This window comes from Callionymus lyra, chromosome 19, assembly GCF_982586985.1.
Source record: "Callionymus lyra chromosome 19, fCalLyr1.hap1.1, whole genome shotgun sequence".
Classification (NCBI taxonomy): Eukaryota; Metazoa; Chordata; class Actinopteri; order Syngnathiformes; family Callionymidae; genus Callionymus; species Callionymus lyra.
In genome coordinates, this window is record NC_141836.1 from 20,089,244 (window position 1) to 20,105,218 (window position 15,975).

The 15,975-nt window shown below is 37.0% G+C and overlaps 1 long non-coding RNA gene across 1 annotated transcript in view; it reads left to right on the plus strand.

Annotated features, from left to right (window-relative positions):
* Window positions 1-15,975, plus strand: part of LOC148059882 (uncharacterized) — a 312,120-nt gene that overhangs the window by 9,362 nt on the left and 286,783 nt on the right. The window lies entirely within an intron of this gene.

A 15,975-nucleotide genomic window follows, 5' to 3' on the forward strand; every position in this document is an offset into this window, starting at 1 on the left:
GATCCGTGTTTTTTTGCTGTTCGCCTCAAAACTGTTTATATTTCTGAACACAACGACTAGAACAGCTTCTTACTGGTGTTTGTGTGCGGCACCAAAATAAAAACCACCTGCATCTAAAGAAAAGAAAGATGAGGCGAAAAAAATAAATAAATTGCTCACTCAAATCGAACAAACATCAAGTCTACAGCTAGAATTGAATTGAGTAGAATAAATACAATTGCTGACATCTTTTCACAATTCAAGAAAAGGAAAATCATAAACGGTCAAGAGCCTCTTCTGCCGGGGATTAAGCTATTTTTTTCCTTTTATAAGAAATCAAGAAACTTAGGCTGCAGAAGCCACCAAAGCTACTTTCGATGTCCATCACATGTGCTCAATGTCAACCTTCTTTCAAGTCTGAAACCATTTTGGTGTTCCAATGCCAATCAGGAGAGAAGATGTAGTTTGTTTTCTGACTGAGCAGCAGCACACTCCTGTGTCAATCATGTTGTCAGGCTCTGACGGCAGCCTTCCTGTTCCTCTTCACACAGCAGACCTGTCACTAAGTTCTCTCCCACAACAACCATTCATCTTTTTTTCCTCAACTTGAACTGCAATTTTGATAATATTATGATAAAACCCATTCTTAAAATGTGAAGATTTTATAATCACTAGTATCTTATTTAATATAAATACATTTAATCTATAGTTAACTTATTTTAACTCATGTTAACCCATCACTAAAAAGCGTTTTTTTGGGGGGGTTTCTTTTCCACTTCTATTACATTCTTCTTTTAGGATTCCACCATTGATCGTGAGAAGATGTTTTCATTTGAGGTTTCAAAGACTTAATTACATGTTTTTTCAATCTCAAGCTTTTAAACGTCGGCCAATTCGGGGCGAATTAAAGTACAAAAACAAACTTTGTAAATACACAAAGCCGTCATATTGTATTTCATTATCCACAATCTGATTCATTACCTCATCGGTATCCATCCTTCATTCAGACAATGGAAGCCAGTAAACAGAAAATTCGCTAAATAAAATTGAATTGCTACAAACCGGGACATGGTAACTTTTGCGACGTTTAACAAGTGCTTATGGGAAATGTGGTCTCCTATTTGGCTAAACACTACAACTTTAGTCAACTGGCGTCGCATAGAGCTGCTTCAACATACAAGCTAATTTAAAACCATGATTCCACATTACTTGGTATTTGTAGTGGTGTCTCTTCTCACGTACTTGTCGTCCAAACTGGGCGGGGGGGAGTCATTAGCAATTTCCGGCTTGCTGCATTCAATGACGCGAACATTAACTCTAATATATTAACATAAATCCAAATTTAATTATAAACACACGCAGAGGTCAATTCAATTCAATTTGATTCATTCATGTATGAATCTTGTGACGGTTCATCTTTAATGAGGACCAACACAGAGTGATGCTAGAGATGCTGTTTATAAGTCAGCTACGACAGTACGACAACGTGACAGTGATTTTGCTCTCACAAACCTTTTCATAAATATATTGGATTCGTTCTTTATTTCCCACCTCGTTCATTTATTCTGCCTCATAACCTAGTACCCCACAAGTTACCTATTGTAACCCTGGTTCTACAAATAAAGAGCTATCTAACCAAGCTTTGTACTATGATGTAGAACATTCTGAGCAAAATCTCTGTTAGCTGAGTGTATAATCGCTTAAATCCCTCTCCTCTCATCCATTTTCATAACTCTTCAAATCAATACATTCCAAAGCCCTGAACATGAAATATGGAACTGCTCCTCGTAACGCAACTATCGGTGATGACGGCCAAATCAATGATGGGACGGCGGAGGGCTCAGTGGGAAGTACTCTCTTGAGGACAAAATTGAAATGTCTTTCAAACTCTTTACAAACAGCAGGAGATTCTGTCATGAGAAATTTTTAATTCCCATTATCACAGTTGCTGTTCTTTCAATGTGAAAATTTTTATATACTTCAGATCAATCGGTTACACTCCACGGACAGATCATCGTCTGAAAAAGCTGAGCTCAATGTCAAAGCCATGGAACCAGTGGTCTGAAACTTGCAGCACTTGCACAAATTTGGATCATTTATGTGGTGAAAAACATCTGGAAGGTCCCTCAGCCAAGACAAGAATTGACCTCTGATGGCCCCCTAGCCAGTTGAATTGAGGGGTCTGCTAAGGTGTTCCTACTTTTAGCTCTGTGGCCTTGAGCTTCAGGCGATGCCTAAAAGATAAAAAATGAAGGATTCATGCAGCCATCCTTCAGGAATTAAAGATGGCTCCAGCGCAACAAGAAGAAGACGTAGTTCGGGCCCCTTCATGTTTCCTGGCGTCCTGCCTACCTTATTTGGAAGAAGACCCTGGGCAAACTCAGACATGCTGGGAACAAAATGGGAATGCCTTTGGTATTCTCCCAAATCATCTAGCGGAGTTTCAATGAAGAGGTAAGTCAAGATAACTTGACTTGTGATAAGCCACTGTAGATGAATGAATGTAAAATAAGTATAAGATACTAAGATTATAAAAAGGAAAATAAGCATATTTTTCTCAATAATATTAACAATGATTTGGAAGGATACACTGTCTGATATTAAGATGCAGCAATATAAGGTAAGGTAAAACTTTATTGATCCCTCATATACATCTTTTCCCAGCATTATTATAAGAGTCGTGTTTGTAGGCATTGGTTAAATCATCAGGGGCCTCATATGTTAAGTAAGTTAGTAAGTAATTTTTATTTATATAACGCTTTTCCAGACCAGGGTCACAAAGCGCTTAAACAATCAAAACAATATTCAATAAAGTATATACTTTAAAGGTCAAGATAACTTTTACGTCAAAGTCCATATGTATCAACACTGAAAAGAGCGGTAAAAAGTACATAATTCCCGTAAGGTCTGTAGGTCGCGTACGCCCGGATCAGCTGCTCAGATGCTTGAGCTTCACTAGTCACATTGAGATGTTCATTAACGATCAATATTGATCATAAATTAACACATAGTAGTTGTAGTTACACGAGTGGATATGTTCTCATTCACGATTTGTATTTATCAATGGCGGGCCATGCATTTCACACATACACTTTATACACTACAGGGATCTGACACTGTACTGTTATGGGTCAATACGTTTAGATCATCATCAAATGAACAAAATCAGTGCATTATATTAAAATATCAGTCTGTGTGGTTTCCATGGCCACAACACACATGCTCTGCTCTGAATCCCCCTACTCATTTGTTTTTTCATATCGTCTCTGGTCGGAGTCCTCAAAGTGTCTGCGTTAAGCTTCATAAGAGCACTTGAGATTGCATATTCAGAGCTCACAGTCCTGAGTCAGAGCAATAAACGATAAAATACCAGTCCCCTTAGATGACCTGCATTCAGTCACATGGCTTCTCTTTAAACGTCTGTTCGTCCTCCATCGACTCCCTGTTAGAATCCTGATGTAATCCAGGTGTTTATCAGCAGGTAAAATGAGAGCAACAAGTCCCTGAACTTGCTCACCTGGATTTTAAGGACTTTCATCCGACGGGTCATCTTGGCCCATGGTTAAAATCAAAGTAGATACTTGATAGTGTTGATTTCACGACCAGCAAAGATGCCTGTGTTTAAGATAAGATCGAGATTATGAAACAGTCACACAGAGACTTGCAGTAAGAGTGAAACTAGGAATTTGAAGGGCATAAAGTTAATTTTGATCACCACCAGGATATGTCGTTTTTGTGCAATGAACTATATTTTAAAATTCAGCAAAAACAGAAGTTATTGTCCATGACTCAGCTGGAGGGCAAGTTTGTATTATTATTACTGGCATGAAGTACAGGAAACATCTGGTTTCCTTCTGGCGTGAGCTTTATTTTTGAGAAGAAAAAAAAAGCATTTGATCATCAGTTAATCATCCGCAACGCTTTCACCTTCTGCCGCGGTCAGTGCTTGATCTCCCCGAGAGCTCATTAAAGAATGACTTCTTCTTCAAGATGGCCAGCGTTTTCACAGGTCGTGACGCATCCCTGCTCTTTTATGTGTCATTTAAAAAAAAAAATCCTTCTAAGACGTCAGACTTCTGGCTCTCCGTGCTGGATCATTAGTACCACGACAAGATCGTTGATGTGATCTTGAGACCTTTGAAGGAGCCTATACAGACCCAATGATGTCAGTGGAAATATTACAATCTTTTCGTTCATATTGTCCTCCTCTGTCAAATAGTGGGTCTCATTCACAAGGTATGAGTATATCCCAGTGCAAACTTAAGACAAAGATCTACATGAACCAGGCAGAACACTCAGATCTGATCATAAAGGGAGTATTTGCTGAATTGAAAAGTGAGAGTTGATCATGGTAATATAGCATAAGCTTAAATCTTCGCCAATGAACAGATAATGATGACCATATAAGGAGGTGAAGATCCTCCTGTCTACCTGTCAGTCATGCCGCAAACAGAGCGAGAAGCAAAACTTTTCCGTGAAGTGGGGTTCAGAAACAAATCTTATTTTATTCTGTTAGTTGTGGAGTTGTGACTGGAGAGTCAAAGCGCAGGGATGTGACAGATGCCATAAATCATCTTAACAAAACTGTCATCAGATGATTAATACTGTATATAGACCATCCAATTGACGCTGTAACTTTTGGAGGTTCGATCGGCCGTGATCGCTGTCTTACTTCGGGCACGTATGGGACGAATACTCAGGTGGTTCTGGAGCGAATATTCAATATCAAACTTACTTTACTTGTTAATCCTTCAGATTAGATTAGATGTATTACTACAAAAAGGATGTTCTTTTCCACTTGACAGTGCATAACACACGAAACATAACAAAACACAACAGTGACAGAAATGAAGGTGGAAATGTTGCTTCTGTGGAACATTACACAGGTGAATCATAAATGATTTGATTTGAAACTAAAGTAAATAAACATACAAAAGAGACACTTAAGTCACAGGAGTTTACCTCACAGTCCAAATTATCATCTTCTGACGAGAACATTGCTCACATTATTGAGTAGCATATGTTCGATGCCAAATACTGAGGTAAAACTATCTCACTATTATTGAAATCCTGAGTGCAAATAAATGTTTAAATATAAGAGAAAGTTACTGTTGCCTCTTAAAAAAAAAGAACGATCATTTTTATATATTAATAAAGTACATGCAAAGTATTTTAAACGTTTAAAATACTAACCATTTGACTACAACATTTAAAAAATGGGTCGATGAATAAACAGGAAAACAAATACATAATATTAAACATTTTATCAAAAAATGTATGAATACTTATAATGAAAAATAAATGTAGATTTTGTTAAATAATAAATCAAAACAGGCAATTCAATCTTTACACAACTACAATAAAAACTTTTTTAACGGATAATAAATATATTGATTCAAATAATTAACATTGAACATCTCATCACGCTCTGAATAATTAGGACTAGAGGACAACAGGCAGGGGGCAGCACTGAGTCCAGGTTTAACTGCTGAAGTATCTAGTTTGACTCAGCAGCATCAAATGAGAGGCAATAACCGCACCTTGGCTCATATGCAGTGAAAATGAGGAACACACTCCATGTGGAGGCCATTACCTTTAAATGCCGCCATTTATCCTGGAGGACTGAATTCTCTCTGCAGGTTTATGGAAGTGGGTTTCTGGGATTATCTGGCAACATTTGCAGAGAACGACTTGCGACTTCTTCACTGATTGTATTGATGTTAATAACAAACGTTGAAGCGGTTGTTTGTGCCTCCATGTGCTTCGGTTCAGTTTCAGGAAGTTATTTTTATTGAGCAATCTCTTATTTCTTTGCTTAACAGGATGTCATGAGAAATAAGGCATCAGTGTTTTTTTAAAGCATCATTTAAATGCACCAATGCTGTATTTAAATTCTAGTTTCGGGGTTATTAATAGATCAAACACTCCCTTTAATTAGCTAATGGTTAATCTTTTATGCTAATTTTGTGATTTATTTCCAGTTAAAAAAGGATCTTTAATAAGATTATAGGTGCAGCATCGAACAAATTGAGAATTCTATACATTCTTTAAACAAATCTAATCTGGAACGACACAAGCCCACCCACGTTTAATCTTCTCCTGTAGCAAAGCCTTGAAACAGCCTTTGTAATTTATTTTCATTATATCATCATTAATACATCAAATTTAAATGAGTGACAACCTTTTTCGTTCAGAAGATGAGCAAGTGGTGAAGTCTTAAACTTGGATATTGATCCAGATTTAAATGAGGGGGGTGCGTCAGGAAGGACCAGATGAACATGTGAACCTGAGCTGAGTCATGCTCTAGAGGAAGACTTCGGGGTGATGTGGACAGCTGGCTGACATCTCACCATTGTTGTTTTTCGGCTGAATCTGCGACGTTCCGACAAAAAGGCTTGGATTAGGAGAGAAATCTAACTTGATATTCCACCATCTGTGCAGCACTGGACCCACCGGGCGCACGGTTTGGTGCCTCAAATGTGTTCTGCTGTCAGAATTTTAAGAGCTTTGCTGCTGAATTGCCAGGGAACACAAATATCATTTTTCCATTTATTTCATAAAGTTTGCATTATAGAAACGGCTGCTTTCCTCCATGTGGCATTTGCTACTCTGGTGATGGAAAAAATGATAATGTTTGAAATATCAAAAGGGGCCGAGACGACTTTTTATTGACTTTATGGATGGAACATTTGTTTTACTGAAGGTGTGATTTTGAATTATGATTGGCAGGTGAAACCATGCCCATTTTGCCAATTCAGGGTTTCCAATATTGCCCCAAGTATGGTAATTAAAAAGATAAATGAAATGAAAAATTGTAAGGCGTGAAATACATTTTTAATACTGTTAAGGACTGCGGTGCTTAACTTTTGCTGCCAGCCTCTAGTGGAGACTCGGTGAATTGCAGCTATTTGCCATTCTGTATTAGAATTACCTTTTAAAACCGAATGTTGATGTCCCTTGATCTTAGCACACCTTTGACCTTTTTTTTATTTCTTGTTTTCAGTAGTTCATCTTTTTTTTGTAAGCATAAAAATCTGGCTGAATTTACAAAATATCAGTTCCGATCTGGATTGTTGCCAGACTCCATGCCAGGAATAGTTTTCAATACTCGTTTTCTCGTCCTTTTATTTTTGGAAGTTTTATCAGTGCATTAGCCTTCCTGCAGTCGTCTGACACCTCACTTCTAGACTCACATTATTTTATTTTTTTCCCCCTGCACCGATACAATTTTACTGATTTATATGTAAATGGGTTGTTTTCCTGAGAATAGGCCAACAAAGAGTTCTATGAAAACCTGACATGATACAATAAATCTGTGTGAAATCTGTCTCTTGTTGGTGGAAGAAAGAGATCATGACTAACTCCACACGCAGAGACGGACTCAAGTGCAATCCTGGGATGAGATATAAGACGGGAGATTGTGCTCAAGGGAACCAATAGTGAGATAAATGGTTTTCCACTGAATCACTCACACAAATGTGGTGCATTGGATTTACAGTTGATGAAAAAGCTTGGTTCAGTATGATTTTTTTTTAATGAAGCCATTAGCTTTTTCTTTGTTTTTTTCTCTTTACTTTTTTTGTTAATATAGCTGTTACTCATTGCAAGTTGTACGGTGGCCCTGACAGCCAAACAACAGAACAAAAAGCATGTTTAATTATTGTTAATGTTCTTTTAAATTCTCTGTCACGCTTTTGTTTGTTATGATAGTCAAGGTGGAATATAAAAGACATAATTACAAACAGTTAATGAGATGTAAAAAAAACAAAAAAACAAGAAAGTCACGGCCAAACACTGGGCTGCACAGTAGGAGCTTCGAGGATTTATTGAATTAAAGTTCATTTTTACACCATTTTATTGTCAGCGGTGAAAACGCATGTGGGGACAATTTGGTCTAATTAGCACCACCTGATAAGAAGGATGAGGAATGTGGGGAACATTTTTTGTTAAAAAAGGGAGAAAGAGACTTTTGTTTTAGATTAGATTCAACCTTTAATAGAAAACGTATGCACTTATAGTCATCATTAAATTAACTTGTTTTATCAAAAAGTACATTTACCAAAAATGTTTTTACCTCTAAATTTTCTTTTTATATTGAATTAAAATATCTTCACAAGTTTGAATTTTTATTTCTGAAACACTGATGCAGAAGAGAAGTCCACACAAAAGAAAAATATATTCCATTAAAAGCGATGTCTGACCGCATTTGGTGAAAGAAAATTATGCCATCAATGTGCTGTTTCCTCTATTAGTGTATTCTGTGTTCTTCTGTCACTTCCACTGCATAAAATGCACTAAACAAATCATTTTTTCATGTTCCCATTCTCGCACAACCATCGTATCTCTCCCCCACTGGCCTCTCCGGGGGACCCTAAAGAGATAACGGAAAAACCATTAGAAAGAAATACATCCTGTCCCATAGAAGCCATCTACTGTACATCCACTTGATTCTAATGGCAACAGGCCAAACTGTGAGCGGCGGACGGCTCTCACAAATGATCCCATATGTTTCTATTGTTGCCCGACTCTGTGTCATCCAAACACATTAGTGAGGCTTCGCTTTAAAAGGACATTTGGCAGGAATATTAGCAGCACGTTCTTGAAACCGCAGGATCTAAACAAACCCACACAGAAGTCACGGTTAAGCACATGGACAATTAATGGCGTGTGTACTGTGGTGACACAGAGTCAAAATTAGCAATGCAAGCTGTCTGAGAGTTAAATTGTGCGGGAAAAAAAAACAGCTTGTTTTGCTCGTCCTAACTTTTCCTTTTTTGAAAAAGTGATCTTTGCTTCTATTACTTTTGTTGTTGTTTTTTAACTTGTCATGGCGGAAAAAATTACCTCATAGTCTTTTCTTTGAATAAGTACATAAAAAACACAGTTTATTATCTTTTAACCCTTGTATTGTCTCTTGGTCAAGGTGACCCGAAGGCCCAATGGCAACACAATGGGGCATTTGGCTCATCTTGACCCTGAGATAACACAAAGGTTGAATAATCCATTTTGAAAGTGTTTGTCATAAATGGAACGATAATGTTCAGTAAAAAAAAAAATATATCATACCTATTTATGACAATAAACATACTTTTTCTTATATGTAAACCAGAGGGAAAAAATAAATAAAATTTCAGTTTTCAAAAATGAAATACTGCACAACAAAGAAGTACATAAGATTCAACAAGTATTTTGTATCATTCATGTTGAACTCGTAGTATTCAGAAGTTACTGTTTTAGTGAGTCCCATCCTTTACTCCCTTTAGGTAACATATCTTAAATGGTGTTGTAATTGTCAAGTCGCCGGATCTGAGTTTCTATATTCCTCGTACTCACAACATTGTACTCAGGACGTTGCCTGTCTTTTTGATACTATTTCCTCATCAAAGCGTACTTTGGTTTTGGAATCTCTGCGGCATTATTCTAGTACGCTTAACATAACTGTATACCCGCCATGGTGTTGTAGTAAATCATGGTATACATTGGTTAAAAAATAAGAATTTATATCATAATGAAATAAAAGTGAATACGTACGGTTTATGGGACAAATAAGTATACAGCACAGGCCTAGTTAATCACTGAAATTCCACTAAAAGTGTGAATACACGTGTCAAAAATAAAGCTAGCATCTTTATTTGTGCCAAAGGCAGATGGGACCTTGTTTCCATGAGTACAAGCCTCGAATTTTGACTCTCCTCCTTCTGTAAGTTATGGGAGAATATAGAATACGCTATACTAGTCTTTCACTTTCAGTTTACCAGTGGCATCCATGGAAACAAGTTATAGATAGGGCTACCATATGACTTCTATAACCTGGAGATTTCCTATTTCAGGGGGTAGGGGGGCGTCCAGCCGGTCCATTGTGAGTAAATAATGGGCTTTGAAATAACTGGGGTTTTGAGTATAATTTTGTCTTCGCATCCATTTTAGTGACCACACATGTTCAATGGTTCATTTGGAGACACTCTCAGGGGCAGAAGAATTGAACATTTGAAAAATAGGAAGAAGAAAACACAGGCTCTGATGTCCAAAAGGCCCTTATTGCTACTTCAAAGCACAGAACCACAGTACAAGGTGAGAACCCATGTGCGAAATTGAACAGGATCTTGTATAACCTGGCAAAGCAGAAGACATGGTCACTGAAGGGGCAATTCATTCATACTGTCAAACACAGCAGCAACAGCTCATGGACTCGACAAGTACTTTGCTAAATTAAAAGGCATTCTGAGATACAGACATGGTAGAAAAAAAAAAGTTACGCACACGAACCAAATCAAGTTTTTTGTGTGGTGCAGAACCAATAGACCGATGTAACAAATGGTCTGTTGAGTCACTAAAGGTGCTTCTATTTATGCAATACAGTTTCAAAGAATGGTCTCGCAAGGACTTCCATGCTTATTCGATAAGCAAAGGCTGAGAAAAATAAGCTCTTTAGAAACATATACTTGGGCAAACAAGTCAGACCATGAGACGAAGGTCAAGAAGACTGAAGGAAAATAAAGAGCGGCCAAAATGAGTTTACTCATTAGGTGGCTGGGCTCTTTCTTAGAGATAGGGTGAGAAGCAAGGTATTCCAGGAGAGGCTGGAGAGAACATGTCTCACGCTGCTGATTTCTGTTGAGATATAATTCTTGTCGGATAATTAATTTAGAAGTGTGTAAGAGAAAACAACGCTGCACCCGACCCCAAAAACACTCCAAATTTTGGGACAACTCCACTCCAGGTAGTGAGAGTAAAGCTCTTTTTGGGGATTCGAATTATGCTGAGCCTACTAAAGCAGTAAAGCTGTTCTGCACAAGGACTTCTTCTACAGTAGAACTAATCCTTTTGTCATGTTTACTTTGAGCTAATGTTGTTTTCCTACCGATCATGTTGTTTGTCTTCCTCTTGAGCGGTGCACTGCTTGAGTAATTGAGTGGCAGCTTTTCTCTCCTCTTGAGGGGCTCCACAAGCCGGATGAAGCCCCCAGAATATAGTCTCCCGCAAGGTACCAGGCCAGTTTACCGATTGCAATCTCGTTTCATGTTTTCTGTGGATTTCTATTTAGTCTGCCGTTATCATCTCCTTTTTTTCCATTTTTATTTTGCCAAAGTGACTTCCGTTACCAACAGTGCCTCTACATCCTGTTCTTGAGTTGGGGATATTGTTTGTTTGAATAGCTGTTCTTCTATTAAAAGAAAAAATGTTTAAGAATCAATAACTCGTCACGGGATACAGCCAGTTGTCACATGTAGCTCGAACACATTCTGTTAGGGTGAAAGTCACTTGTGTCTTTTTGTTAATGCCGTATAAATGACGCCATGGACTCTGCTATCCTACTCCTTCGATACATTATCTTCTCTCGCTTTATTCTCCCTTGTCACTATCCTCCCGTCTTCTTCCTCCTCCACACCTTCGTGACCACATTTCTTTAGGACTTCTTCCTTTAGATTACCTGGCAAAGACTTTCCGATGCAGGCAATAGCACCGAAGACAACTGAATGGTCCCACCCATAGACGTATATACAGTACATAGAAGCTGCATCGACTGTAGAAGGATGTGTATAAAGCGCATTAACAACTGCAGGGAAGAAGGTACATCTCAATCTTACAATACAACTATTGCTGAATTCTGGACCAATTTTCAAACGTTTTGGTCCGTATTTGTTTCATCTATCAAATTCATCATATTCAAAATGTTTTGTTTTTTTTAATATATTTTATAGTAAAATATTCCTTCTAATAATGTCTATCTATCTGGTCTGAGGTTTGAAAAATAAACCCCAACGAAAAAGGTTGACAAATTTATGATTTATGCAATTTATGATCACTTTTATGGTGTAAACACATTATTCCTCTATAGACTTAATGCACTGTAGGAGTGAGTTGGCACTGTACCTAGAAGGCCGCCGTGTAATCACGCAACTCTAGTGGGCGGCAGCAGTCAATGTGGCATCTATGTATATAGATCAGTGGTTCTTAACCTTGTCGGAGGTACCGAACCCCACCAGTTTCATATGCGCATTCACCGAACCCCTTTTTAGTGAAAAATAAAATAAGATTTTTTTTTTAATTCAAGACATGGATATGCATATGATATGTTTCTCTATTCCCTGTCTAAAGTGTTCCTTTAGTTTTGCCGGTGCGAGACTAGAGTTGCTCAACTTGGCGTTACAAATAATGCAGATAGTACGCTCACTCCCATCACATTCCGTGATACATATGAATCCATGTTGTAAATATTCGTCCGACCACTTTCTTCTTTTTCCCAACATAGTTAGTATGGATTAAAGTATTAAGTAAGAAATCACACCACGTACTACCACAACAGTTGCACTTTGACTACGGAGCGCACTAAATTCACCGCATTACAGATTGTCCAAACAGTGTAGCATGATCACCGGCAGCCAGTGTTGGCGAAGCGCGGTGTGTCATCACGAATTTATACGATAATTCGGGTGTGTCCGGACCTCTGTGGCGGAGGCTCTGCCGAACCCCTGAGACCGACTCACCGAACCCCTAGGGTTCGATCGAACCCAGGTTAAGAACCAGTGTTATAGATGTATATAGTCCCACCAATCCTCTCTCCAATAGTCTTCACAAGTCTTTCCCTAACTCACTGTTTTGGGTGTAAATGAAAGTTGCAGGTGATAAAAGAGAAAAAAATAAAAGTATCCAAGGAATATGCAGCCATGTACAGTAAGTAAAACACAAACCTTGTCCAGAGGGGTCTGCAAGATAACTCAAAGACAAAATTGCATCCCCCTTAACCAAAACAATACTATCAACTCACTGTTTCAGATTTATTTTAAATACTTGACGTGAGATTGTGAATGATTTCTTCAGAGGTTATAAAAATGAAAGACATGCCGCAGGTACGGTAAACGTAATTCTTCTTCTGGTGCTGGAGAAAATTATGGTTCAGTTACAGAGGGTGCTTGCCCTGAGGCTTGTGGAATTCCTGATATCAGAAAGATTTGGATCGGGAGAGCGACAGACTAAAAACTGGTGGTTTGACAACTCTTGAAGGCAACAGCTCATGGCACGCAGGTGTAGATTAGATGCTGGGGATCTTGTAGAGCTGCAAGAAAAACTTGATAATGTACACTGATGTGTGCAATGCTCCAACTATAAACCAGTTTGTGCATGTGCATTCGCCTGGTCATATGGAACATACCAAAACAATTATGCCCTTGGAAATATCACATTTATATTACTATTGTTCACAAAGTATTGTTGGGTCGCCTGATTTTCAATTTACACATGAAACGTTTTATTGTTGGCAATACAGGAAATGTATTTTAGAGGAAACCTTCAGTGAAAGCGAAATGGTATGCCCTTCGGTCAAATTGTTGTTGGTCATTGTATTGACTTTTTTCAGTCTGCTGCTTTAATTATTAATAGAGTCATTTATAGCTAGTCAACTTATAATCTAAAGGAGCTGGCACCGAGGTCATGATCACATTAAAAAACAACAAGTTCCCATGAGGACAGTAACAAAAGTGTGCCTGCAGCAAAGACTGAAATGCAATTTTCAACTCAATTAGAAAGTGGAAAAGACTCCACTGGACATCAGCAGGAAAATAAAGCACTTAGATGAAAGATAAAGTGGTCTGAATCCTCTATTGTTATTATCCTACATTTCTCCATCTACATAACATGATTAGAAACGTATTTAAGAAGTTAAAATCCCATTCATAGCCAAGTCATACAGTGAATTGGACAGCAAGGGGCCGTATTACTCACTCATATAACAAACAGTAAGAAGTAAGTGTTCTAATGGCTTAAATGTATTTGTGATAGAATTGTTAGTGCTGATCGATTAGTCAGCTATTAATTTATATATATTTACATTAGCAAATGTGCTTAAACCCCGCCCATTGAAACATGTTTTTTAGTTTTTTTATGGAGAATTATCGAGGTTTGTCACCGCGTGTCATCAATCCCCAGAGTCTCCAACGGACTCATTATTTAATCAAATTGGGGTGTGATTACAGCTGGCTGGAGGAGAATGAAGCCATTATTACATTATAATAGACTCCATTACCGTAACCTCTGGAGATTTCAGACGGGGGAAAACTTTAAAGTAATAACTTCTTAATGATGAGCGACTTACTGCATCTTCGAGAGAAATACTTCAACATTTGAAAACTTGTGAGGGAGTCAGGAAAGTTTGATTTTGTTCCACAATGCTAAGCTAACAGCAGCTAGCGTTTCATGCCAACGATTCAAACTATTTAGAAGTGTTACTTACTTTTGTCGAGGAAGGTGGGAGGTAAGCTAGACATCTAGAAACATCCACTGGGTTTTCAAATAGAATAGAGGATGATTTCATTGAAGCACTTGGTGATGTGATCAGAAAGGATACAGAAATGAATAATGCCTTATTTTTTGAAGTAGAAATAGATGAGACTACTGAAGTCAAGAAAAGCCCAGATTTCTCGGACATATTGTAGGATATGTCTTCAGGTTCTTTGAGTGCTCAGCATGAAATTAGTTCAATTTATTGATCCATTCAAATGTGTAATTGAATAGCTTTAAAAGCTTTAAGCAATAAAAGTAGAGTCAATTTGATTCCCACTGATGTGTATCCCATCATGAACCTTTTGAGTTTTTAACTTCTCTAATTATACTTGACGATACTGACTTAAATATCCAAGTCAATCCGTGAACTCAGACGACCAGTCAATGAATCATACAGGTGCAGTCTATTCTTCTAGTGAGTCCCTGTTTTGTTTTGTTAATTTCAACTCATCGAAAAAGTATTTACTTTATAATATAGTTGATATAAATTGTTATCAGTGATCAGCGGGAAATTATTTGAATAAAGATGTAAATTGTTTGATCGAGTGAAGCTTAAATTCTACCATTGTTTGTAAGTGATGTATGCAAAACAATTTGTTAATTGGATCTGTACGATAGTTTAAAAACATATAATAAACTAAAATTGTTTTGGGGTTTTTTAAATCTATAAAAAAAATATATATATATTTTCCTCAAGGTCTAAAGAATCAAGTACACAATGAGAGCGTTCAAAGAAAGATTATTTCATATATGGAATGTATTTTTTTTACCTAAGATAAACGGATGTTTCCAGACCAAACGAAATGATTATATGTTGTCACCACAGATAAATGGCACTTTGCTGATTGATTGCGTCACACATGTAATTAACCGGGGGGTTCATTTATTTTTAATTGACATTTTATTTTCCTTTATTTTTCATTATGTTAAGCAAATACAAAAAGAAAACCAATGTAAATGTATGTATATATTACTGTTACTGTACTATAGTACTGTTATATCTATCTTCTTGCCAATAAAACATATATTCAAAAATTAATCATACCTTCTATGTATAACTGTCCACTCTTGTGTAATATTGTCCATGTTCTTGGTAAAAATTACAAAGAAATGTAGTGTATATATATACAGTATATATATATATATATATATATATATATATATATATATATTATTATTTCATTAATGATGGTAAACAAAATATTGTCATATGTGATTTATAACACTTAATACCACGCAATTAAAAGTTTGATCCCTTAATATACACGTTGATACATTTATACGACCTAATTTAATTTTGGTTTAGAAAAGTGCATACTTAAATTGAAAACAAATATTGACTGAAAAAAAAAAATATTGGAAATAATATTTCAGTACAAATTTAAATAAACTAAACTACCACACTGTCATGGAAAAAAAATGTTTTCATGAATATAATTATTTGATATATTTGTCCATTTAGACTCTTATTTTCCATTCCAATGTTGGTTTAAAAACGTTTTATTTTAATTCCAATATTCCATTTTCAGACCACCATTTTTTACCTCCCAATGTCAATGGACAAAAGATGGTTCATATATGAAGTAGAAGTGTTTGTCTTCATCTAAAAGCAGACACAGCGGACAGTTTTTCATCTTTATGTCACTTTAATGCGCTTGCACTTGACAAATTGCGCTTAGGACTCCTGGTTACGGAAAAGACGCGCAGCAGGAAAGG